This window comes from Antechinus flavipes, chromosome 5, assembly GCF_016432865.1.
Source record: "Antechinus flavipes isolate AdamAnt ecotype Samford, QLD, Australia chromosome 5, AdamAnt_v2, whole genome shotgun sequence".
Lineage (NCBI taxonomy): Eukaryota > Metazoa > Chordata > Mammalia > Dasyuromorphia > Dasyuridae > Antechinus > Antechinus flavipes.
In genome coordinates, this window is record NC_067402.1 from 82,641,430 (window position 1) to 82,668,915 (window position 27,486).

The 27,486-nt window shown below is 34.3% G+C and overlaps 1 protein-coding gene across 1 annotated transcript in view; it reads left to right on the forward strand.

Moving 5' to 3' along the window:
- PTPRN2 (protein tyrosine phosphatase receptor type N2) overlaps positions 1-27,486 on the forward strand; it is a 1,504,085-nt gene that overhangs the window by 1,460,096 nt on the left and 16,503 nt on the right. The gene's annotated exons all lie outside the window — the stretch shown is intronic.

Sequence of the window (27,486 nt, forward strand, 5' to 3'; positions counted from 1 at the left end):
GTTCTAGTTCCACTGTCTAGTTTATTAAAGAGCAAACAATAATGCATTTTTAAATCAAAGTAAATAGGCTCACCCTACTTCTTTTGCAGTGGGAAAGTAGATATAAAACTATAACATACTTTTGTACTTCAATGATTTTTGTCATAGGGAAGTTCCCTTTTCAACTAATATTTGACACTTTTACTTCAGAAATAGTTTCATTTCAGGATTTTGCATTTAAGAATTTTGGTCATTTAAGATCTTGAGTCAATCACTGATCAATTTATGAATATTTCTGGGAAAATATGTTTATATAATTGTGTTTACTCTTTTTAACTATCATTTTTATCCCTATAGGGAAGTTCCCTTTTCAATTAACATTTGACCCTTCTACTTCAGAAATAGTTTCATTTCAGGATTTTGTATTTAAGAAGTTTGGTCATTTAAGATCTTAATTCAATCACTGGTCAAATTATGAATATTTCTGGAAAAATATGTTTATAAGCTTGTGTTTACTCTTTTTATTGTCATTTTATCCTTATAGGGAAGTTCCCTTTTCAACTAGTACTTGACAATTCTACTATCAGAAATAGTTTTCATTTCAGGATTTTGCATTTAAGAAGTTTGGTCATTTAAGATCTTAATTCAATCACTGATAAAATTATGAATATTTCTGGAAAAATATGTTTATAAGCTTGTGTTTACTTTTTTTATTATCATTTTATCCTTATAGACAAGTTCCCTTTTCAATTAGTACTTAATAATTCTACTGTCAGAAATAATTTCATTTTGGGATTTTGTATTTAAGATCTTTGGTCATTTAAGATCTTAACTCAATCACTGATCACATTATGAATATTTCTGGAAATATCTTTATACAATTGTGTTTACTCATTTTTACTGTCATTTTATCCCTATAGGGAAGTTCCCTTTTCAACTAACACTTGATCTTTCTACTTCAGAAATAGTTTCATTTCAGGATTTTGCATTTGAGAACTTTGGTCATTTAAGATCTTAACTCAGTCACTGATCAAATTATGAATATTTCTGGAAAAATATGTTTACCCTGTTGTGTTTACTTTTTTTCTGTCATTTTATCCCCAGCTCAATGTCTTGTTCACATATATTAAAGGTTTAATAAATGCTTGTTGAATTGAATTAGACAATTATTCATTCACATAGTATTTTACCATTTTTTACATATATGTGTATGTATGGAAAACCTCCTGTAAGTTCTAAAGTAGGGGTGGGGAAGAGATGCAGTTGACTAGAAATTTAGAGCTCCATTATCTGGCAAGTGATTAGTTTCCCAAAGAATAACATTAGTTAGGTCAGCCTAGAGCCTCCAGGCAGAGTTGAAATTGTCCTAAGTTCCAGCTAACATAGTGGCAATCATAGAAACCCAACCACTGGGGAAATATTTATCACACATTTTATAGAGGATTCCCTACCAGGATTTTTGTTTGGGCAGGGAGGAGGGAATTTGAAAAGGTCTCATGATGCTAGAAGTTGTATGCTGAGTAAACACATTCCAATCTCCCAGTTGCTATTGTTATTCAAAGAACTGTAGAAAGCATTTTTTGGGAGTCCTGTTTCTTTTGTTTGGCCTGAGTCATAGGAATGAGAATTTCTTTTGGGGAACTAAATTAGGGAATGTTCTAAATAAATGTGGCAGTGAGCTGTTGTCTTCTTAGCTGCAGTAACTCCTAAGGCTTTTCTAAATAATCTAAATTACATGAATTTAGAACAAACAGTGAGATGGAGATGATGATGTTACTATCTATTCAACATCAGATTTTCATCCTCAACAATTTAATCCTGTTTGTTATTGTTTCGCTGTCACACAAATCTTGTCAAATTTTGCCTAAGATCAGTGTAAGTTTGGGGTTTATAGTTCTGATTAATTGTTCATTATATATTTGTCATTTGATTTAATGCTACATTTTAATGTTATTATCCTGCATTTGCTATGTAGATCAGTTTACCAACACTCCCATCAACCCTCCTCCTACCTCCCAAAGGAAATAAGCTTAATAAATGGCAGGCCTACTTCAGCCTTTTCCCACTGCTTTTCTCCTCATACTTTACCCAACCCCCCTCCCCATCCCTTGCCAGGTCACAGAGTGCAGAGGCTGTATAAATGCTATCCACCTACTCAGCAATGAAAAGACATTTGAATTTCCAAAGAGATCAAAAGCATTGTTGTTAATAATAACATTAACAACTCACATTCATATAGCATTTTAAAGTTAACTGTCAGTTTGCTTCAGCTGACTCTGTGAGGTGGCTAAAGTGTTGTTACACTTAATAGATGAAGCAACCATAGTACATAGATGTTGTGATTTGTCCATAAGCATAATCACAATTAGATAGTCCCTAATACCCCTTTCCATTAAGCCATACTACCTCCTCTCTGAAATATCAGAGTATCTTTCATAACCTTTCTTTTTTGTCTAATCAGAGGGGTAACTTCAAGAGATATTTTGTTCATGACATATTAATCATTTGTGAAATTTCAGCTAAGTATTAGCTTTAAATAGTATGCTGAACTAGACCATGAGAAGCAGAAAGGAGAAAAAAATAGGGTGTGATGTAAACTGATTAAATGAATCTTGCTACATATTCATGGAGGTTTTTAACTCATGACTCATCCTGTACTGTACTGAACAATGCGAGAAGATCTTAATTAAGAACTCCATTTTTTACTGGTTTATCATACTTAAAAATAACAAACTGCATGTCATTAAAGGATAAAATTTAAATTAATTATCTCTGCTAAGAACAGAACAAATAAACTCATTAAGAGCAAGGGAAGGTTTTTTGATTGTTATTTGCTTGAACCTTATCATCATTATCTGTATGTACAGATTTGAGTTTGTTACCTAGTAGTTTATCCATTGAAATCAACTGACAAAGATATATTGATGATTTATCATGTTAAAGTGCTATTCCAGATGGTTTAAGATATAGTGAAGATAGGATAAAGTCTAGATCCTGCTGGACCTTATGCTTTACTTTGGAAGATAAGATTTATATACAAATAACTACCTTAAACACACCCACACAGAGCCAGTGCCTTGTGAGTGGAAAATATAAGCTGGAGTGTGAGTGGAAAATATTGCAAGGAGAGCTCACTTTTGGTTCAAATGATGCTAGTTTTCGGGGTGGGAGAACTGGAGTTGGGAGATGAATGAGGTTTTGGCAGGCAAAGTCAAAAAGGTCATTCCAAGTAGAATATGGTATGGTAAAGAAGATGATTAGCTTAAATAAAGCATTAGAGGAATTTAGGATTGGAAAAGGAGGCTGGAACCAGGAATGGATTATCTTGAATACCAGGTAAAGGAGGTGAATTTCTATCTTGGAGGGAATGAAGAGTCAGTTGAGGTTTTTTAAAGAATGCAAGTGAAATGATCAAAGAATATTTTTATAAAGATTAATTTGGCAGCACTGTGTGGGATGGATTGGAAAGGAAAAACACAGATGGCAGAAAGACCAGTAAAGAGGCTTTTGTAGTAGTTTGAATGTGAGGTAACAAGACCCCGAATTAGAGTGGTAGCAATAAAATGTTTATGAATTATATGATTAGTTTAGCTGGATAAAATGAGTTTGAAAAGGCAAATTCAAAGAAATCAATAAAATATGTTGATAGCAAGAAAGTTGTATATGTAGGTTTGACTGAATCTTAAAACTTAAAGTCCAAAAAGTATCTTAATGTGTCAGTGACTTATCTCTTAGACAACAAAAAACTAAATCTTTACTCTGTTGTAAAAAGGTAATTACTGTGTTTTGAATTGGAGTCCAGTAAAGGTAGTCACCATTTTTTAAAAGTAAGATCAAAAATGTAAAAGTTTTTATTTTTATTTGATTGTTTATCATTAGAATTTTTTCAGTGAGCTAGTCTAGCACCTCAGCAATATTGATATTCATTATTACATTATGGAAGATAGTATTTGCAATGATGTGGCCATAGTGTATAGTAAGCAGGCACAGGCTGCATGTGAAATTCTGTTATACAGTGGCGCTGTGAATGAGTTGCTGAGGAAGTGGTTAAACCATATTGCTTGTTGTGGGCCCTACTGTCAGATAATTGACCACCATGGGAGCTGTGCCCCAAGCCACAGGCAAGCATGCACAGTAGACCCTGGGGTCAATTATTTAATGGAAAAACCTACAATGAAATGGGGCCTGTTGTTACTGGAAAACATCATTTAAAAGCATATCTTACATTGGCATTTTTCTATGAAACATCTTGCAGCTGGTAGCTCCATTGTTCTTCTGTTAAATGGGTGGCCCTCCCTCTGAAACATCCTATTATTAATAAGTAACATAAAGCCCAAATCTCAAGCTAAAACCCCATTGCTCCACTAAGCAGACTTGTTAATTTCCTGTTCATCTTCTATATCCTCTGCCTATCGATTGTGTTAACTACAGAGTCCTTGTCAAACAGGGACTAGATCAAACTCAAAATGTCCAAAACAGAACTCATCATCTTTCCTTTAAAACCTTTCCTTTAAAAAAAAAAAAATCTTTTCCTTTAAAACTCACTGTCTTTCCTTTAAAACCTTTTCTTCCAAAATTCCCTACTGCCTATGTCAAAGACATCATCATCCAAATTCACTATCTTGTCATAATCCTTGACTCATCATTTTCCTCCATCTTATATCTCTAATCAGTCATTTGATTTTTTTCTCTCTCTACAGCATCCCTAGAATCTCTTTTGTTTTCTCTATTCATGCTGCTACGGGCTATTGAAATATCTTTTAATAATTCCCCTTAAATCTCTTGCCTTGACACAATTAAAGACATACACAAAGGTACACAGGGAGACAGGAAGTAGCTAAAATTTGTCTTTGCTCCCTATTCTCCTATTCTTTCCTTTTAGACTCTCCTACTTAATTGAGTCCTTCTTCCTCCAAGCATAAGCATTCTCCTGTCTCAGCCCTTCCCTTCTTGGTGCTGTTATTTGTCCTTTCTTCTCATAAAGGACAAAGACATCAGGGAGCGGATGCCATGACATGCAGGTGAATTGTTTTTAAGTGAGGGAGGGCTGGGCAAAGTCACCTGCCTCACTTTCCCCTCCAGAGCCATCTGGTCCAGTGGCCAAATATAAATCAGAACTCCAGTCCCCAGATCTATCCCTACTCTTCTCCCATAAAAATCTCTATCACTTTGTGTCATTCTCATTGAGTGCTGATGATATTTTTTATATCCCTTTTTGCAACCAAGTCATTGCCGATACTGTATATGTCATTACCCAACACATCTGTCCTTTGTCATGTGGATCATTTACAATTTTTTATTTTTCTCAGGTTGTAGTGTTATCAAGATCGTCAGCCAAATAGAATCACTAGAAGAATATTGGTTTTAAAAAATGTGAGGGCAAGCAGCATGGTATCATTGAAAGTACTCTGCAATTTCTCAGATACATTTCAGCCCAGTCTCCTTCTAAAGTCATTTCTAAATCTAGTGTATCATCTATTTACATGATCTGTACAGGTTTTATTTATTATACCAGTCCATCTGTTGATCTGGGTGTTTCCAAAGGAAAGCATATCTATCTATATATCTACTTGTCAGTAGATAAATAAGTAGATATAGATGTGTATACCAACCTTTTGTTTTTCAGTTTAGACCTGTGATTTAATCAGTGCAGGGAATTTCCACTCTAGAAATTCCCTCCATGGATTCAGATTTGTATCTCCTTCGGTCTTGGAGTGTTAAGCAATTTACTCATTGTTACCACAGTCTGGATATCATATAATAGACTTGAATCCAAGTCTTGCTAACTCCCATGGCCAGAATCCTAACCACCATAAAAAAAAATTTTTTTTTTGATAATGTCATTTAGCAAATATATATTTTTAATTGAATTTGTTTTTTGCAGTATGGATAGTTAAACCATTTTCTTTCGAATGATTGTCAACCAAGCTTAAATCAATTAGCATCACTAGTTCAAAACAGAACTCATTATCTTTCCTATAAAACCTTTTCTTCCAAAATTCCCTCCTGCCTATGTCAAAGACACCGTCACCCTTCTCATCATCCAAATTCACTATCTTGTCATAATCCTTGATTCATCATTTTCCTCCACCTTATATCTCTAATCAGTCATCTGATTTTTTCTCTCTCTAAAGCATCCCTAGAATCTCTTCTGTTTTCTCTATTCATGCTGCTACTCACCTGGGCTATTGAAATATCTTCTAATAATTCCCCTTTCCTTAAATATCTTGCCCTGATGCAATTAAACATACACAAAGGTGCATTTAGAGAATTTCACAATTCATTGGAAATTCTTTTATATTTCAAAATTCTCTTTTTTTAAATTTTTTTAAATAACTTTTTATTGACAGAACCCATGCCAGGGTAATTTTTTACAGCATTATCCCTTGCACTCACTTCTGTTCCAATTTTTCCCCTCTCTCCCTCCACCCTCTCCCCCAGATATCAAGCAGTCCTATACATGTTGTATATTTCAAAATTCTCCAAAAGACTAGGAATTTCCTCTGGATGATTATGTCTCCTTAATTTCAACTCCACTTGTTGTTTATCAATCAACAAATATATAGGCACATACTAAGCATCAGGCACTATCCTAGATATTTCAGATATAAATCCCCCAAATCCAACTCTCTTGGAATATTACATAAAAATGAAATAATGTGGAGGAATTTACTTTCTCCTCAATAGAGGAACTTAGTTTATATTCAGCTTACCAATGAACCATATTATTTAATTCATCTATCTTAGGTTCTATTCTGACACTAATACCAGTCAGTTGGTCATTTTAAGTGTCTGTTATATGCCCAGCATTCTGTGAAACACTGGGAATGAAAAAAAAAAAAAAATAGAAATACCTAAGTTGCAAGAGCCTCATCAGACAGTCCTACCAAGTTAAATGCTTTCTAAAAACTTTTTATACTCAGCTGGAGGATGACAGTGTCAGTAACCCTTTTATGGGGCTAGGGCATATGGAAGGTAGAAAGAACCATAATGGTCATCTAGGCCAGTATCACAAAAAGACCATTTGAGATAGATATTTCAAAGGAACTGAAACTGAGTAACTTTTAGCTCATTCTAGGTGACTGGGTGGATAGAGTACCAGCCTGAAGTCAGGAAGATTCATAGTCCTGACACTTAGTAGCCATGTGATTCTGAGCAAGACACTGAACTCTTTGTGTCTCAGTTTCCTCATCTGGAAAATGAGCTGGAGAAGGAATTGGCAAACCACTCCAGTATCTTTGCCAAGAAAACCCCAAATTGTGACTCAAGTTATTCCTAAATTTTCTTAAAATTATATTATTTCCCATACAGATTTCTTGTGTATGTTTTTGCTCAGGCCCAACTTCTTTTATCAACATCACCTTCTTAAGTATCCTTGCTTTTTCCTTATATAATATATGAGATACTAAAGTGATAGCCTGGATACATTAGTTCTCTTTCATTGCTAATGAAAACAGATCACCGTAGAAATGTCGGCGGTCTGTTTCATTTCATTCTATTTGTTGTTCTCCTTTTGGTTTAAATTTTACATTCTCTACAGATAACCTAGTTCAGCAGTATCTCATACCAAACTCTGAAGAATCACTTTCTAGTCTACTGCTTATGATCTTCTGTCAGACCACTCTGTGGTGTTTAATAAAAGCCTATATTCTGAATTGTTGTTGCTCTGAGTTGCCATGTCTCTCCATTTGGAAGGGCATCAAGGGTTTGCTGGCTGTAGTCAGTTCTGGACTCTGCCCCCATTGTGGTGACTGTTTTGCATCAATTAAATTTCTCAGAGAAATGATGCCATTATTTTCATTCTTCTTTTTCTTTTTCCCCCCAAAATTGGCAGTTTTAGTTAAATGAGTCAGATTAGAAGTAGTGTGATTAAATGCCTTGTATTCTTATATATTCTTTCTATGAGTTTGGTAGAGATTTTGAATTTGGCTCCAACCATTCTATAGCTTGACAACACACAGATAACTTGACTTTTAAATGACTCATGCATCAGCCACCATTCATTTCCTGTTTGCTGACTTAGAACAAGGTTTATTTTTCCATAGGATTGTTTGTGATGTCTAACACACCTACTGCCTTCCAAGTATATTTCTGGTGGCAAACTCGAAAACAGATATCTGGATTCAAATCCTGGCTTTCCTATTTCTTATCTGTGTGAGATTGGGCAAATTACTAAATCTCTCTGGGTTTTCTTTTCTTGGAGACAGGTTTAGACTAGATCGTTTTTGAGGTCATTTCTAAATCTATATATCTTATGATTGATGACAGTATCTGTGATCTATAGCATGAAAAATCTAGGCTATCATCCATAAGCCTTTGGTCTCTACCATTTCTTGATCCTGCATCCCATTTTTCAGTGTCTACTTCAACACCTATCTTTGCATTCAGGTTATCAAATACCCTGTAGCAGAGCTTGATGCATCAGTTCATGGTGGTCCTCTGCTTTCTTCTCTTTATACTCCTCCTCATTTATGACTCCACTATTTCCGCCTCACTTCTTTTACCCACTTTTTCTTCAATCTCTCTAGGTTTGTTGAAGACCAGATTAAATTATCTCTATGATATTATCCAGTTTAAAAGTCTATGAGTGGCCAATTATCATGATTACACTTCCCTTTTCATCTTTCCTTTGTCATGGTTATAGAAATATAAAGATGGAAAAAGTCAAAGTGGTCATCTTACAGATGAGGAAATTAGGACCAAAAGGTCATAGGATTGTAGAGCTAGAAGGAACCTCAGAGGCTGTCTAGAAAAAGTCCCTCACTTTACAGATGAATAAACCAGATCCCAAGAGCAGCTAAGTGGCTCAGTATCAGGAGTCAAGTAAACTCATGTTCCTGAGTTCCAGTATGGCCTCCAACACTATTAGCCGTGAGACCTCAGGCAAGTCATTTTACCCTGTTTGTCTCAGTTTCCTCATCGGTTATACAAGCTGGAAAAGGAAATGGCAAAGCACTCTTCTCAAGAAAACCTTAAAAAGGGTCATAAAGAATTGGACACAACTGGAAAATGGCTAAACAAGAACAATAAATCAAGGCCTAGAGAAATTTAGTGACATCCCCAAGATCAAAGCTATGTTTGAACCCAGGGTCAATGCTCTGCACTCATTGCCTCAAATGACTTATCCAAAATGTCAAAAATAGTATCTGTGTATGTGTGCATACTTAGTAGAATAAGAATCCATTATGTATAAATGTTTCTGTTCAATTCTTGGCCCTTAAATGTGACCATAGGATGGCCACCATCCTATAGAATAACTTGCCTTTAATAATTTCAATCTCACATCCAGTAATTGGTGGGAGGAGAGAAATAATGGGTAAAAATACTTGGGGTGTCAGTTTCTGTTTTTGGAAGGGAGACTGGGAAAACTTATGAAAGGACCTTGCCATTGAAAGTACTCCTTTTCACTAACATGTCCAGTAGGACTATAGACTGTTAGAACTCAGAAGGACCTCAGAAATTATTGAGTCCAAACTTCCTCAATTTTAGATTTAAAAAAAAAAAACTGAGATCAATGATCTCAGCAAGGTCACTATATTAGGAATAAAGTCAAGACTGGAAGTCCTCAGACTCCAAATCCAAAGCTCATTCTATATTAGAAGTTCTTAACTTGGGAGTCTGTGAACTTGACTGAGTATTTAATATTTTGATCACTTTATTTCAATATAATTAGTTTCCTTTTATAATCCTATATATTTTATTTTATGCATTTAAGAGCAGGAATCTAAGAAGGGGTCCACAAATTTCAGCACACTGCCAAAGGATTAATAACACTCATACTGAACCACCCTTTTAAAATGAGATCGAATTCAGAATTTTCACAATCATTGAATTCATTTGTTCTTCCTTTCACTTCCTTCCACCTTTTGGTTTAGTAACCATTACTTTGTCACTTTCTCTCTTTACAAATAACTAATTAGTATGCATTTACATCCAAATATCTGTGACTAGTTTCTTATATATTCATCCTGTCAATAATTTGTGCTACAGAAAAGTGCATTCTAGTAGCTAGTGTAGGGGGAGAAATCCTATCCTTATTTTAAAACTTATTCACTCCTTTGAAGTGATAAGGAATAGTGCTTTAAAAAATAAAGATGTTCACACAAAGATTCCAGACTTTTAGGGTTTTGCTAAATTTTAATTAATTGACATTTTTCCATTTTATTGTGAAGAACTCCTGAGCTAAAGCTAACTTAATGTCCCAGGCATCAAGTCCCTCTGAATAATGATTAAATATTTATGACAAGGAGAAAAAGTTAATACTGAAAAAAACAACAACAAAAACTAGTTTATCTCGACACGCCTGCATTACTTGAATTTAAAATGAGTGGGATGCAAATGTGCTTTCTTTGATTCTACTGACATGTTGCACAAATCAGGGAATAATTTGCTATCAGGTTCAGCAAGAATCTTCTTGATTGTAATTTAAAAAAAAAAAATTTGCAAGACTTTCCTTGATTAAAATAATTTCAGTACTGGATTTTAAGAGAACTCCACATGGGAAACTATGAAGCAAAATCTGACAAAATAGGGATGACATGCAATAATTGTTATTCTTTTTTGTATTGGTGGTGTCAGTGGATAGGACTAATAACAGTGCTAAAGGGCAAATGGTAAATCAGGCCTCAATAGTATGGAACTTTTAGGTATAAATTGCTCTCCTCTATTTTATTTGGATCAATGATAATTCCATTTCTACAATGCTTTAAGTTCTAAAAAGCACTTTTCTCACAGAAATCCCATGAAATAGATAGTGCAAATAATACAGATGAGTAACCTAACACATTATTAGCTAAATCACTTGCTAGGATCACAGGCTAGGAAATGCAGAATTGGGACATTAATTCACATGTTCCAACTCCAAGAGTATATATCTTAAATGAGCATATTTTTCATAGCTACATATAGATATCTAGAAATATAGAAATATATGTATATATCTATGCATGTATGTATTTTTAAAATCTCAAAAGGTGTTTAAAAACTAATTTACTCCGGAAATAATTTTTCAAGTAAGTTGAAGCTATTTTAAATATAACTATGTAAAAAAATTCTCTTCAGTATAAGATTAGTTTAAAAACATATTATGGATATTAGTTTTTAGAATAAAAGGGAATATGCTGTCTTTTTGGGAAATATTTTGAGTAAAAATCTGCAAAAAGATATATTTGGTATCATTATCATTATTGCAAAGACTTCTGAAAACTAGACTAGCAAATGATTATCCTGATAATATAAAGTCTTTTTTTATAGTGAACACAAGCTCACAGGCATTCATGTTTACTTTGAAGGAAACTAGTCTAATAAAATTAATTTCATCCCATGACTCATTCCAACAGCATAAAGAGACACTAGTGAGATGTCTCCTTGTTTTTCCTTTTACTAAAGCTTTGATTCTTTCATTTTAAAAAATAGTTTTAATACTTAACACTAATGTCCTTTTAATATGAGGCCCAATGCCAAACAACTTCTGTTGCCTTGAAGATGTGTTTAACCAATGAGTAAATTTCTAAACCAATGAACCCCAAGTGAATTAGAAAGTAATAGTAGTAGCAATTAATATTTATTGAGCAGTACACTAAATGGGACCCGAGTGCACCATATCCTTTCCTAACACCAGCAGATCATTTAGGGCATTACAGCTGCAGTGCTCACAATAGGCCCCTAGTGACAGCCAAGAATGGGCCTTCCTAGGTGCCCACTGTACATGGAAGTGATCAAGACCCAAGGGAGAATTGGGCTCAAGTAAGCATCTAGTGAGTGCATCACGTAACAACACTATTTCACTATAGAATCCAGGATGTTTTCATTTAAAATGTATATACCTGCAACCTTCAACATGCATGGAAAAATTGAATCAAGCATAACCTCAGTAAGAAGTGCCATGCATCTAACTCTTCAATATTGGAGCAGCCCAGAAATTTTACAAATATAAAATGGTTAAAATTATTCTATCTACCACATTAAAATCATCTTGCCATCAAAAATACTAAACTTACGGGTTCCGGCCAAGATGGCGGAGAGGAAATACACTTCTGTGTAATCTCCGTGTTTTTCTCTCACTATTCATTTCATTTCATGCCTCTGAATTAATGCTCGACTGAAAAAAAAAACCATACAATTACTTACCAAGAGAAACCATCCTTGAGACTCGTCAAGAAAGGTCTGTTTTTGCGCGAGGGCGGGGACGGTATTTGGAAGCAGTCTGCGGGTAGCAGCAGCTGCAACCAGAGCACAGATAGCAGCTCAGAACCGGGTGGAGCGGAGAGGGGGTAGGACCGCAGCCGTCTCTGCGGTGAGAGCTTTGCTATAGGAGCAAGTCAGCAGCCCAGCAGAGAAGCTAAAAACACCGGGGGTGAAGAATACAATCCCAAACAGCTGGAGTTTCTAGGGACCTGGCCACCCCTCCCCCACAGTGTCTTAGCCCGCTCGGATCTCAGAGCGCTCGGATCTCAGTGCGCAGGCGCCATAGCACAGTAGGACCTGTGCCTCACGAATACCCTGCCCCTCCCCCAAAGAAAGCAGCCTCCATTCAAGGGGTTTTTTTTCCTTCTGTTTCTTTGATAGTTTGTCTTTGATAAATAGACAGAATGAGCAAGAAACTGAAAAAGAATTTAACCCTGGACAGCTTTTATACAGATAAAGAGCAGACTCCAAACCCTGAGGAGACTAAAAACAAACAGTCCCCAGGTGAATCCCCGAAGGAGGAGACCTTATATCCCTCAGCACAGATGAATCTCATGGAGGAAATTAAAAAGGCTCTCACAAGGGAGCTAGAAGAAAAATGGGAAAAGGAGAGGGAGGCTCTGCAAAAGGAGAGGGAGGCTTGGCAAAAGAGCCTGGAGAAGTCAGTTAAAGAGAGAGTGGATAAAGAAACCAAATCCTTGAAAAATAGGATTAGTGAACTGGAAACAGAAAACAGCTCTCTAAAAAACAAAATTGGCGAAATGGAAAAAAATTCCACAGAACAAAAGAACTCAATTGGACAATTAGAAAAAGATCTTAAAAAAGTGAGTGAAGAAAATACCTCACTGAAAATCAGGGTCGAACAATTGGAATTGAATGACTCGAGGAGACAAGAAGAATCAGTCAAGCAAATCCAAAAAAATCAAACAATGGAAAAGGATGTGAAATACCTTCTGGGGAAGACAACAGACCTGGAAAACAGATCCAGGAGAGACAACCTGAGAATCATCGGACTTCCAGAAAAGTATGATGAAAAAAAAAGCCTGAACACTATCTTCCAGGAAATTATCAAAGAGAACTGCCCAGAAGTCATAGAAACAGAAGGTAAAATAGACATTGAAAGAATTCATCGATCCCCTACTGAAAGGGATCCTAAAATCAAAACACCAAGGAATATAGTGGCCAAATGCCAGAACCCTCAGGCAAAGGAAAAAATACTGCAAGCGGCTAGAAAAACCCAATTCAAGTATCAAGGAGCCACAATAAGGATCACCCAGGATCTGGCAGCATCCACATTAAAGGATCGAAGGGCCTGGAATATGATATTCCGAAAGGCTAAGGAACTTGGTATGCAACCAAAAATAACTTACCCAGCGAGATTGAGCATCTTTTTCCAGGGAAGAAGATGGTCATTCAACGAAATAAGCGAATTTCATCTATTTCTGATGAAAAAGCCAGAACTTAACAAAAAATTTGATCTACAAGCACAGAACTCAAGAGAAATCTAAAAAGGTAAAGATTAATCTTGGGAACTATATTTCGGCTGTAAAGATGTATAAAAAATACATGTATACCTTGTTCTAGAAACTAGTTGAGGAAAGGACATTGTACTAGAAAAAAGGGAAAGTGGGGGTACTACATTTCATGAAGAGGCAAAGAAAACCTAGTATATCTGAGAGAAAGAATGGAGAGGAATGAAAATAGTGAGTATTTTACTGCTTTCAGAATTGGCAGTAAGAGAAGAATTTTAGACATATTCAATCTATGGTGAAACTTCTCCCACCTCATTGAAAAGTGAGAAGGGAAAAGTGAAAAAGGAAGGAATAAGCTAAGTGGAAGGGAATACGGGAACTGGGAGGGAAAGGGGTAAGTTGGGGGGGGGAACTCTAAGGGGAGGGGAGGGATACTGAAAAAGGGAGGGCTGTGAGAAGCAAGGGGAGCTCACAAGCTTAATACTGGGAAGGGGGGTAAGGGAGGGGGTAAGGGAGTAAGAAGGGAGAAAAGCATAAACCGGGGTCAACAAGATGGCAAGTAATACAGAATTGGTCATTTTAACCATAAATGTGAACGGGGTAAACTCCTCTATAAAGAGGAAGCGGTTAGCAGAATGGATTAAAAGCCAGAATCCTACAATATGTTGTATACAGGAAACACACCTGAAGCGGGGTGATACATGCAGGTTAAAGGTAAAAGGTTGGAGCAAAATCTACTATGCTTCAGGTGAAGCCAAAAAAGCAGGGGTAGCCATCCTGATCTCAGATCAAGCTAAAGCAAAAATTGATCTAATCAAAAGAGATAAGGAAGGGCACTATATCTTGCTAAAGGGTAGAATGAATAATGAAGAAGTATCTATATTAAATATATATGCACCAAGTAGTGTAGCATCTAAATTCCTAAAAGAGAAATTAAAAGAGCTGCAAGAAGAAATAGACAGTAAAACTATAATAGTGGGAGATCTCAACCTTGCACTCTCAGAATTAGATAAATCAAACCACAAAATAAATAAGAAAGAAGTCAAAGAGATAAATAGAATACTAGAAAAATTAGATATGATAGATCTCTGGAGAAAATGTAATGGGGACAGAAAGGAGTACACCTTCTTTTCAGCAGTTCATGGAACTTATACAAAAATTGATCATATATTAGGACATAAAAACCTCAAACTCAAATGCAGTAAGGCAGAAATAGTGAATGCATCCTTTTCAGACCATGATGCATTGAAAATTACATTCAATAAAAAGCCACAGGAAAGTAGACCAAAAAATAATTGGAAACTAAATAATCTCATACTAAAGAATGATTGGGTGAAACAGCAAATTATAGACATAATTAATAACTTCATCCAAGAAAATGATAATAATGAGACATCATACCAAAATGTATGGGATGCAGCCAAAGCGGTAATAAGGGGAAATCTCATATCTCTAGAGGCCTATTTGTATAAAATAGAGAAAGAGAAGGTCAATGAATTGGGCTTGCAACTAAAAATGCTAGAAAAGGAACAAATTAAAAACCCCCAATCAAACACTAAACTTGAAATTCAAAAAATAAAAGGAGAGATCAATAAAATTGAAAGTAAAAAAACTATTGAATTGATTAATAAAACTAAGAGTTGGTTCTATGAAAAAACCAACAAAATAGACAAACCCTTAGTAAATCTGATTAAAAAAAGGAAAGAGGAAAATCAAATTGTTAGTCTTAAAAATGAAAAGGGAGAACTCACCACTAACGAAGAGGAAATTAGAGCAATAATTAGGAGTTACTTTGCCCAACTTTACGCCAATAAATTCGACAACTTAAATGAAATAGAAGAATACCTCCAAAAATATAGCTTACCTAAACTAACAGAGGAAGAAGTAAATATCCTAAACACTCCTATTTCAGAAAAAGAAATAGAACAAACTATCAATCAACTCCCTAAGAAAAAAACCCCAGGACCAGATGGATTTACATCTGAATTCTATCAAACATTTAAAGATCAATTAACTCCAATGCTAAATAAACTATTTGAAGAAGTAGGGATTGAAGGAGTCCTACCAAACTCCTTTTATGACACAGATATGGTACTGATACCTAAACCAGGTAGGCTGAAAACAGAGAAAGAAAATTATAGACCAATCTCCCTAATGAATATTGATGCTAAAATCTTAAATAAAATATTAGCAAAAAGATTACAGAAAATCATCCCCAGGATAATACACTATGACCAAGTAGGATTTATACCAGGAATGCAGGGCTGGTTCAATATTAGGAAAACTATTAACATAATTGACTATATCAACAACCAACCAAACAAAAACCATATGATCATTTCAATAGATGCAGAAAAAGCATTTGATAAAATCCAACAGCCATTCCTAATAAAAACACTTGAGAGCATAGGAATAAAAGGACTTTTCCTTAAAATAGTTAGGAGCATATATTTTAAACCTTCAGTAAGCATCATATGCAATGGGGAAAAACTGGAACCTTTCCCGGTAAGATCTGGAGTGAAGCAAGGTTGCCCACTATCACCATTATTATTCAATATTGTATTAGAAACACTGGCCTCTGCAATAAGAGTCGAGAAAGAGATTAAAGGAATTAGAGTAGGCAATGAGGAAACCAAACTATCACTCTTTGCAGATGATATGATGGTATACCTAGAAAACCCCAGAGATTCTACTAAAAAGCTATTAGAAATAATTCATAATTTTAGCAAAGTAGCAGGATACAAAATAAATCCCCATAAATCCTCAGCATTCTTATACACCACCAACAAAATCCAAGAGCAAGAGATACAAAGAGAAATTCCATTCAAAATAACTGTTGATAGCATAAAATATTTGGGAATCTACCTACCAAAGGAAAGTCAGGAATTATATGAGCAAAATTACAAAAAAGTTTTCACACAAATAAAGTCAGACTTAAATAATTGGAAAAATATTAAGTGCTCTTGGATAGGCCGAGCAAATATAATAAAGATGACAATACTCCCTAAACTAATCTATTTATTTAGTGCTATACCAATCAGACTTCCAAGAAAATATTTTAATGATTTAGAAAAAATAACAACAAAATTCATATGGAACAATAAAAAGTCGAGAATCTCAAGGGAATTAATGAAAAAAAAATCAAATGAAGGTGGTCTAGCTGTACCTGATCTAAAATTATATTATAAAGCAGCAGTCACCAAAACCATCTGGTATTGGCTTAGAAATAGATTAGTTGATCAGTGGAAAAGGTTAGGTTCACAAGACAGAATAGTCAACTATAGCAATCTAGTGTTTGACAAACCCAAAGATTCTAAATTTTGGGATAAGATTTCATTATTTGATAAAAACTGCTGGGATAACTGGAAATTAGTATGGCAGAAATTAGGCAAGGACCCACACTTAACACCACATACCAAGATAAGATCAAAATGGGTCCAAGACCTAGGCATAAAGAACGAGATTATAAATAAATTAGAAGAACATAGGATAGTTTATCTCTCAGACTTGTGGAGGAGAAAGAAATTTGTGACCAAAGATGAACTAGAGACCATTACCAATCACAAAATAGAAAATTTTGATTATATCAAATTAAAAAGCCTTTGTACAAACAGAACGAATGCAAACAAGATTAGTAGGGAAGTAACTAACTGGGAAAACATCTTTACAATTAAAGGTTCTGATAAAGGCCTCATTTCCAAAATATATAGAGAACTGACTCAAATTTATAAAAAATCAAGCCATTCTCCAATTGATAAATGGTCAAAGGATATGAACAGACAATTTTCAGATGAAGAAATTGAAACTATTACCACTCACATGAAAGAGTGTTCCAAATCACTATTGATCAGAGAAATGCAAATTAAGACAACTCTGAGATATCACTACACTCCTGTCAGATTGGCTAAGATGACAGGAAAAAACAATGATGAATGTTGGAGGGGATGCGGGAAAACGGGGACATTGATGCATTGTTGGTGGAGTTGTGAACGAATCCAGCCATTCTGGAGAGCGATCTGGAATTATGCCCAAAAAGTTATCAAACTGTGCATACCCTTTGATCCAACAGTGTTTCTATTGGGCTTATACCCCAAAGAGATACTAAAAAAGGGAAGGGGACCTGTATGTGCCAAAATGTTTGTAGCAGCCCTGTTTGTAGTGGCTAGAAACTGGAAAATGAATGGATGCCCATCAATTGGAGAATGGCTGGGTAAATTGTGGTATATGAACGTTATGGAATATTATTGCTCTGTAAGGAATGACCAGCAGGATGAATACAGAGAGGCTTGGAGAGACCTACATGGACTGATGCTAAGTGAGATGAGCAGAACCAGGAGATCATTATACACTTCGACAACGATATTGTATGAGGATGTATTCTGATGGAAGTGGATTTCTCTGACAAAGAGACTTAACTGAGTTTCATTGGAGAAATGATGGACAGAAACAGCTACACCCAAAGAAGGAATACTGGGAAATGAATGTGAACTATTTGCAATTTTGATTTTCTTCCCGAGTTATTTTTACCTTCTGAATCCAATTCTCCCTGTGCAACAAGAGAACTGTTTGGTTCTGCAAATATGTATTGTATCTAGGATATACTGCAACATGTTTAGCATATATAGGACTGCTTGCCATCCTGGGGGGGGGGGGGAGGAGGGAGGGAGGGGAAAAAAACGAAACATAGGTGATTGCAAGGGATAATGTCGTGTAGAAATTATCCTGGCATGGATTCTGTCAATGCGAAGTTATTATTAAATAAAATAAAATTTATTATAAAAAAAAAAAAAAAAATACTAAACTTACAATGAAATATTCTCATATTTATCCTTCTACCCCCTGATAACTTTTCACATATTTTCTGATTTATATATCACTCCTTATCAATTTTCTTCCTTTTTGATATTTTCATCACAATATAACTGTATATCATGCAACCCACTCTGGCATAGGATTGGCCCAGGAGCCAGGATCATGTGAATTCAAGTGCTGCCTCTGAAACTTACTGGCTGTGAGAATCTGGGCAAGGCACCAGAATCTCTCAAGGTTTTCTAAAACTGTAAGTTGCAGAAAAGGTACCAATTTGCTTTAGGAGAGATATTTCTCTATCAATAAAATCACAGATCCAGTCCCCTTCCCTTCACCCTACAGATTGCCTCAATTCATATACATACACATACATGAAAATACATAAGCAAAACAAATTTTGATAAAGCAGATTATATATAATTATATTATATGTAATATAATTATATCTGTATTATATATAAAATTATATATAATATAATCATATATGTATTATATATAATTAATTTATATATGCATATTAACCACAACATGGTGCTAAGAATCCTTCTGAAATTAAATAATGATGAGAGGAAAGAGAACCGTTTGTTTTATAAATTCAGATTTTTATATTTCACTTTTTTCTAAAGTGGAGGAAAAAGTACTAATGACCAGAAAAAGCAGCAGGTAGGTCCATTTTCCCTTAGTATGTTTTCCCTGTTTGTTTCTGCCTCCTCAAAAAAGAATTTTTTAAATCAATGATTTCTATGTACTACAATGTGTTATTATTTTTAGCAGTGAAATAGGAAGGCATTTAGGTAGTACAGGGGATAGAGCACCAGGTCTGGCATCAGGAAGACCCTCCATAATACCTACCTTGCAGAGTTGTTATGAGGATTGAGTGAGATAATATTTTGTAAAGTGCCTAACAATGCTTGGCAGATAGTAAGCATCATATAAATATTGTTGTTATTATTATTATTATTATTGGAAATATTTATCATAAAATTAATTAATAATTCCTTTATTTCATAATGTTGTCTTGTATTTTTCAAACATTATTTTTTTTAGTTTAATGTTACTTCTAAATTATTTCAAGATAACTTATCTAGGAAAAAATTAATTAGAAGCTCTTCTTTATTTTTCTCATTCATTTACAAGCAATATTCCAAATAGATGCTATGATGAATAAAAGAGAGCTTGCTCATAGCTTTTTATGAAAGGATCATTCCTCAGTTCAATGTGTCCACCAGAGAAAACCATTAGCTATTAGGTAACTACCATATGAATAACTACCAGGGCTGAAGCTAAAATTCTTCTCTTGTATTAATAATAATAATAGTAATTATATAGCACTTTAAGATTTGCAAAGCATTATGCAAATATATAACAAATACACATATAGTAAATTTATACACACACATATATATATACAACCTATATAATACATAAAAACATTGTATCTTCACAACTCTGAGAGATATGTGTTATTATTAATCCCACTTGTCATATGAGGAAATTTAGGCACATAAGGGATAAGTGCTTTCTCATCATCACATAGGCTCTGAAGCTTAATTTGAACTCAGATTTTCCTGACTATAGGGAACATATTCAATGGAAACCTTGCACAGACTTCAACCTTTCTTGGAAAGCCACGGGCTTTTGGTGCGTTAGTAGTAGCTCATGAAAATCTTATCTCATTTCTCACTGGTTCTCTGAAAGACATTCTGAGCCAGGTCTTGTGTTTGGCTCACCTGTACCTTATCTACTGTGCCACCTCGTTACCTATCATAATTCTTAATGATTTCATATCTCTGATCAAAATTCTATAAGAAATTATTCAGGGAATAATCCCCAGTCAGTGACTCCATAAGATACATAAAACTAACATTATAAATAAAGAACTCAAGAGTTTACAAGAGTTTCATGTACTATGGTAAAATGATCTTACCTAATTATTTTTTTAATATAGTCAAAAGATGTTCAAGTTTTCATGGTAGGAGAGTTATAGAAGTTATGATTTCATTGATAAATGGAATTCTCCTTACCAGTGCAGTTGTGTACCTCCAACTCAAGATATCTGGAACATTAAGATAGTATGACTTTCCCCAGAGACACAGACTTGAACTCAGTTCTGTCTGCCTTCAAAATCAGCCCTCTATCCACTGTACCCTAGTTACCTTTCTTTTTATGTTTCCTGAATATTTATAGTTATACTAACAACATGTAATTTTTGAGCTAAAAGCCCAAAGTAATTGAATTCCTAGCTGAACACTAATGCCCCAGTTCCATCAAGTCTCTATAGAGTCTGTCAAACTTTCTAGACAAGAGTGTGGGGCCAAAAAAAAAAAAACAAAACAAAAAAAAACAGCCCTACCTGGGAATTTAGGTTCAGAATTAGAGAGGAAGTTGAAAGATCCTGGAAGCGCTCCTTTGGTTATAAACTCACATGAGAAATGGAAAACTCAGTTGTTTCTTTCAGTCAATGGGGTAAACCAAAACTAAAGCACCAAAAGTACATGGTTTTTCAAAAAAAGGTTTAAGTCTATGCAAGGCAGAAACCCAAAGGGAAACTACTTTAGATCCAAGTTAATGAAGAGCACTTTTTGTTCAGTTTTACAGGAACAAGAAAGACTTTCTTAAGGCAAATTTTGACTTTCTTAAGGCAAATTTTGGTCAGTTGCTGGAGAAGTGAGGGTCATACTAAGATTGCTTGTGAGACTTGTGAATTCTTGGACTTCCATATCCTCATCTTTAAAATGAAAGGGCTAGAACTAAATGATCTGCCAGTTCTAAATCTATGATTCTATAGGCTCCTTTAAGTAGATAAATTATGATAAGACCGAGGAAGAAGAGGTGAGACAAAGGATGCCTTACAGAGAAAAAGAAAAAGGTTTTCTCTGTAAGGGAACTTAAATCTAAAGGACCTCCTTCAATAAGTAATCATGCTAGTAATTTGAAAGAACTACTAAAAAACTAAGATTTGGGCTCACTTAGTATGGGGAAACAGTAATACTATAGAGTGCAAAAGGTCTTTTGCAACATGAGATCACAAGAGCTACCAACATGTTACCGAAAGATTTGTAAGAAAAGATAAATAAGGCAAAAAAAAGTCTCTTTTCCCAAAGGAACTAGCTATATGCTAGATATTTACTGCCTATCTTTGCTTTTTTCCCATTAGTTATAAATTAGACTTATTTAAGGATGGTTTTCTTCAAAATGCATCTACAGATTCTCATGACTAATCTGATTAGTCACAGTAAAAGCTATATAACTATGTAAGCATAGTTTATTTTGAAATGCTAGTTCGTATTACTTTTCAGCAGATTAGTTTGTTCTCCTGGAATCATTTTGTTCGTGGTATCTTTGTTCTTTTTGGTATGTCTTAAAATTAATTTGGTTTTGCTTTCATGAATTACCACAGAATTGGCAAGCCAGTGTATAGGGAATGGGAAGGTAAGCCAGGGAGGCATTCAGACCTGAGATTTCAATGAAAGAGAAAACTTCCATTTCCTGTACAGATCTTCAAGTGTTCAGTGATTCAGTTTTAAAGAGTACATGGCACATGGGGGTACCATTCACCCATGGTGACACAACCAGTGTGTCAGAGATAGAATGAGAATACAGGTTTTCTAGTCGCCAAGACCAACCTTGAATCTATTATTTACATATATATGGACATATATTCATATTATACCCTTTCAACGTTTCACAGTTTCAAAATAACATTATCTTAAACTAGCCCATTCTCACCTTCCTATAACATCATTAAAACCCTACTTTCTTTTCTTTCTCAGGAATGATTTGTCACTAGAAAATCCAATCAAATAACAATAAATTTACTGCAATGATGAAACGTAAAATCTAGATTAGAATAAAATGTAAAAAACCACATTAAATACATGATACCCTCTCTGAATGGACCAAAAAACGCAGTGATGAAATGTATAAATGAAATGCTTTTGGTGTTCTTTTTGTTATTTTGGTCTTTTGTACCTATACTCATTCCTACTCAATTCCTGCTGGTGTCTTAAGAGAAGTCACTATAATATTGTATCTGCATTAAAAGCCTGTTTCCATGGAAATTTTTGCTATCTATTGGATGGTTAACATATTTGTTATCACTATTGAAATAACTGTTAATGAGGTCAAATACTTGCAATATGACTTCATTCTTGGTAGATAAAACAGGTAGGAAAAAATTAATTCAGTTCTGTCAATTTAATGTGATAGTAATTATTTAACTATTTTTTTAAACTTATGATACTAAATTAGATGCTTAACAAAGAAAATTGCAAATATTTGTTCTCCAGAATCTTGGATTTAGATAGATAACTCTGTAAGAACTAAAAGTATAGATATCTTCATTTCAAACAAATTCAAAATATATAGGCTTCAGAACTTTCATAATTAAGAAGTAGGATTTTCAAAGATCACAAAATGTTTGAGCTATAAAGGGCCTTAAATAATCTAGCCATTTTTATGTCAGACTTGTGAAGCTTATGGATCCCTTCTGAAAATAATGTTTATAAATGCCTAAAGTAAAATACAGAGAATTACAAATAAACATTAATCGTTTAGACAAGGACTCAAGCATTCAGTAAATATCAGACCAACATGCACAGCAGTTTGTTCCATTTTAACCCTTTTCTAAATGTTTCCATCTACTTATTGTAGTATTGTTGTTGCTAGTGCTGTATGCGTGTGTGTTATAACACACATCTATGCTTTTATAATGCAAGCTAATGAAAAAATCGCCTACACACAACTTTGCCAAATAATATCTGTTCTGAAATGCAAGAGAAAATTGCAAAGTGTAAATACATTATGAAATAAAAGTGGTATATCAAATACTTGTCAAGGATAAGTAATAAAAGTAATCAGTGGGTACTACCTAATGCTTAGCACACAGCTTATTAGGTAATAAGTAGACAAGGAAAGAAATCCAAATTTGGTGGTCATGGATCTGTATTCAAATACTGGCTTTATTTATTTCCTGATTTATGTGGCACTAGACAAGTCATTAACTTGTGCAGGGCCTTCATTTCCTTATCTGTAAAATAAGAGGGTTGGATTAGAAGGCTACAAAGATCCTAAAGCAACCTTATATTTCATCTTAGCTTCCTGAGAGCTATTTTTTCATTATAATAAAAGATCTCTGGGATGAATGAACTTTGTCTCATTGAATATAACATGAGAGCTGGCTTGAAAATAACAAAAACTAGGGAGAAAATGCCCCTACTACGAAAAAAAACTTAGAGAATTCATGCAGTTGAATACATACAAGAAAATTAGAAAACAAAATAATACATAACAAGCAAGTTGTTCGTAAAATAATTTTATAAAATACTTTTAAGTAATTGGTTGTATTATAAGCCAAATCACTGTTAACAGTCTTTACAATGACTTATTTTTACTTTTGTCCATAATATCTATTTAATCTCAAACCTTTTTCTTAATGATCTTTTTGATGATGACAAAGAGATACAATGTTAAGATGCCTAGAATCCTTGCCACCTATGGCCAACATAGAATTATAGCAAGAAAATATGCCCTATGAATAATTAAGCAATAAGCTTATCTTAAAAAAAAAAACACTATCATAGTGAATTCACAAATTCCATGGATCAGGAATTTAAAAGAGATAGAGATCAGTAGGATCTGAAGTCTGAGAAGGAAGAAGTAGAAAGGGAAGGAAGGATTGAAATGAAAGGAAGAGGTATCCATAGCAATACCAAGTGTGAATAAAGAAAAGAAAAATAGAAAATGACTATCTCTAATTGGACTTATCTGGTCCTTCCTGGAGTTCAGATTGCTTTCAGCATTTTTTTAAAATGAAACATACATATGGAAATTTATTTTGTTTTTTACCTCTTAATCACTGACATTGTTCATTTTTTAGCTAACCAAATAGTGCTCAAAATTTACTCCAGAAAAAGCCAATTGGGTGGGGAATATACTCAAGAACTGAACACTATTATCATTTTACTATCTTTGCTATCCAGCTAAAATAGGAAAGCATTTAACATATTAAAGTTCTCATGAACCCATAATTCAGTCCATTTAATATTAAATCCATGATAGTGCTAATATTTTTCCAATGAGAAGTTTTCTTTGGCATGGTATCTAAACATTATATTTTATTGATTCTTGGTTTTATGTTCTCACTGATTAGAACGTTTGGAATGTACATGGCCCCATAACCAAAACATTTCATACTGTTGAACTAAAACAATACATCTTTCTTTTAATATAGGAGTTTATCTTTCCTAAAACCAGTATGTTTTCTGAACAAAATGAATTCTTCATGCAATTATTACTATAATCACACTCAGGAGGATGATTACTTAAGTAGGGAGAAACCATTCAAGTGAGGTTGACTCTTGTATTAGATGCCTTATTTGGCTTTCTAAAATATCATTAAAAATTATTTTCTTTTATTTCTGCCTTAGCATTTTGATAATAAACTAGACTCTGTTAGAATGTTTTAGATAATTTTTAATAAGTAGCTCTCCCTAAAGATAAAAGATCTTTTAGATATTAATAATCTAGAGAGAAATGGCAGCCAGATGGCTCTCTGGACAGAGTGATGGGTCTGGAGTTAGGAAGACTTCTTCCTGGATTCAAATCAGGTCTCAGATACCAACTATATTTGGGCAAGTCACTTAACTCTGTTTGCTTCAGTTTCCTCATCTATAAAATCAACTGGAGAAAGGAATGGCATATCATTCCAGGATTTTTTCCAAGAAAACCTCAAAGGGAGTTATAAGGAGTTGGAAACAACTGAATGGGAGGGAAAAGGGTATCTAGAGAGAATCTAGAGGAAATTGTCCAAAATGATGAAAATATCAAAATCATGTCATACAGGTTAAGATGATTGATAATGTTACCTATGTTGACAATATTTTCCATGCTAATTTAACTATGTTCATTGTTGGAAACTAAAACATTGTTTACTTCTATTAAGTCCACTTAATCAATATTGGTTTGCTTTTTTCAATTTGGTCAAATTATATATAGTGAGGAGTCATCTTCATAGTGTCACTCAGATCAATCCCTCTCCATATGATTACCATTAGCCTCATTCAGTGCCTCTTTTTCAAAATTCCCTCTCTCTTTCCCAACCTCCATTAATCCACTGTGCACACCATAAATCAGATTAATCCTGTAAGGCACAATCAAGTTGTTTCCCTGCTAGTGAACTTTCAGTTATCAAAGTCATTGAATCATAGTTTTGGTTTTTTAATCTTAATATAAGTTTAAAGTATTAGAGATCATTTTGTTAAACCCTCAAAAAAATGGAGTCCAGAGAAGTGAAGTAGCAAGATTAGGAATCAGAGGCTATGATAAGTTCAAATCCTAGCCCCATCCTTTATTCCCAGGGTGAATTTAAGGAAGTCATTTAATCTATGTGAACCTTTGTTCTCTGATATGGCAAATGAGAGAGTTGGGTTAGAAGTCCTCCAATATCCATTTCAACTTGAAATCTGTGATGATTCTAAGTGGTTTGCTCAAAGCATCCCAGTGACATAAATGGAGCTAGAATCCAATGGCAAGAACCTAATTCCCAATGCAATCCTAGCTTTGCTTTCAGGATTTTCAATCCTGGTTACAAAGCATTTCCTTGCTTTCTACTCCTCTGTGGTCCAGTTTCAACCAAAGTATTCTCTATTCCAAGGATACAGGAAATAAATATTTATATAGCATCCACTATATATGTCAGACACTCTGGGAAAACTTTACAAATATTGTCTCATTTGATCCTAACATCCTGAAAGGTAGGTGCTGTCATTATCCCCATTTTACACCTGAGGAAGCTGAGGTAAAACAAAATTAAGAGTCATGCAATTAGTAAATATCTGAAGCTAGATTTGAATTCAAATCTTCCTGGCTCCAGGTTCAGCATTATCCACTATTCTACCTAGCCATGAAGCTTTCCCTAATCCACCCAGCTAGAAAGAGTTGATCTTTTCCTCTTCTGATTCCTGTAGTATTTTCTATCATTCATTTACTATTTGTGTGTCTGTCATATCTTCTCTAAAACACTGTGAGATCACAGAAAGCAGGAACCACATCTTAGTCTTTTTCCTCCCAATTTCCCATAGTGCCTGGCATACAATAACATATTTGTTGAATTGATGAAATATATATATATGATGAATTTTAATAAAATGGCTTCTCTATATATGGTCATTCTACATAAAATATGTATCAATTCTAGTGAATTTTTTGGTATTAATGCTATATAGTTGATGTAACTATGATCATTTTCTCCTTTCTTAAATGTTAGAAGGTAGAAGGGGAAGGCAAGGACAATTCCTTTATTGTTTTTTACTTAATAGTATTTTTCCCAATTTCATATAAAGATAGTTTTCAACATTCATAGTTGTAAGATTTTGAACTCCACATTTTTCTCCCTCTTTGTCTTCTTTCCTCTCTCCTCCCTAAAAGAGCAGGTAATATGATATAGGTTATATATGTACAATCATGTTAAAGATATCTAAACATTAGTCATCATCAAAGAATATTTAAAACAAAAGGGAAAAACCATGAGAAAGAAAAAAATAAAAACAACCCCCCCAAAAAAAGTGAAAATAGTATGCTTCAATCTGCACTCATACACCATAGTGCTTTCTTAGCATTTTCCATTATGAATCCCTTAGAATTGAAGGGTGACTTCTTTACAAGATTAGTTCTAAAGTTTAAAAGATTTGTATGTCTCTCACTTTTGTTTTCTTTTGGTGGAAAAATTCTGCTCAGACTGAATTAAACTCTGACATACTGCTTTGTATGATTCAAACCATTCTTTTAAATGCTTCCCATTTAAATAAATAAGGATAATTTTAGTTCTGATAAATATGTTCTACTAACGGTAAGTATCTGTATAAGCATCTTATACCAATTTTTTTGTCCAAGATTTTTTGAATTAATGCTAATCAAAGCTGCCCTCGCCTCTTATTTTTCTATATGAACACAGAAATTGCAGCTGCCTGCCAAGTCTGCTGAGGGATGAATGTAATAATTTTCAATTGGACTGTTAGCCCAAAGGGAACCCCGATAGCAG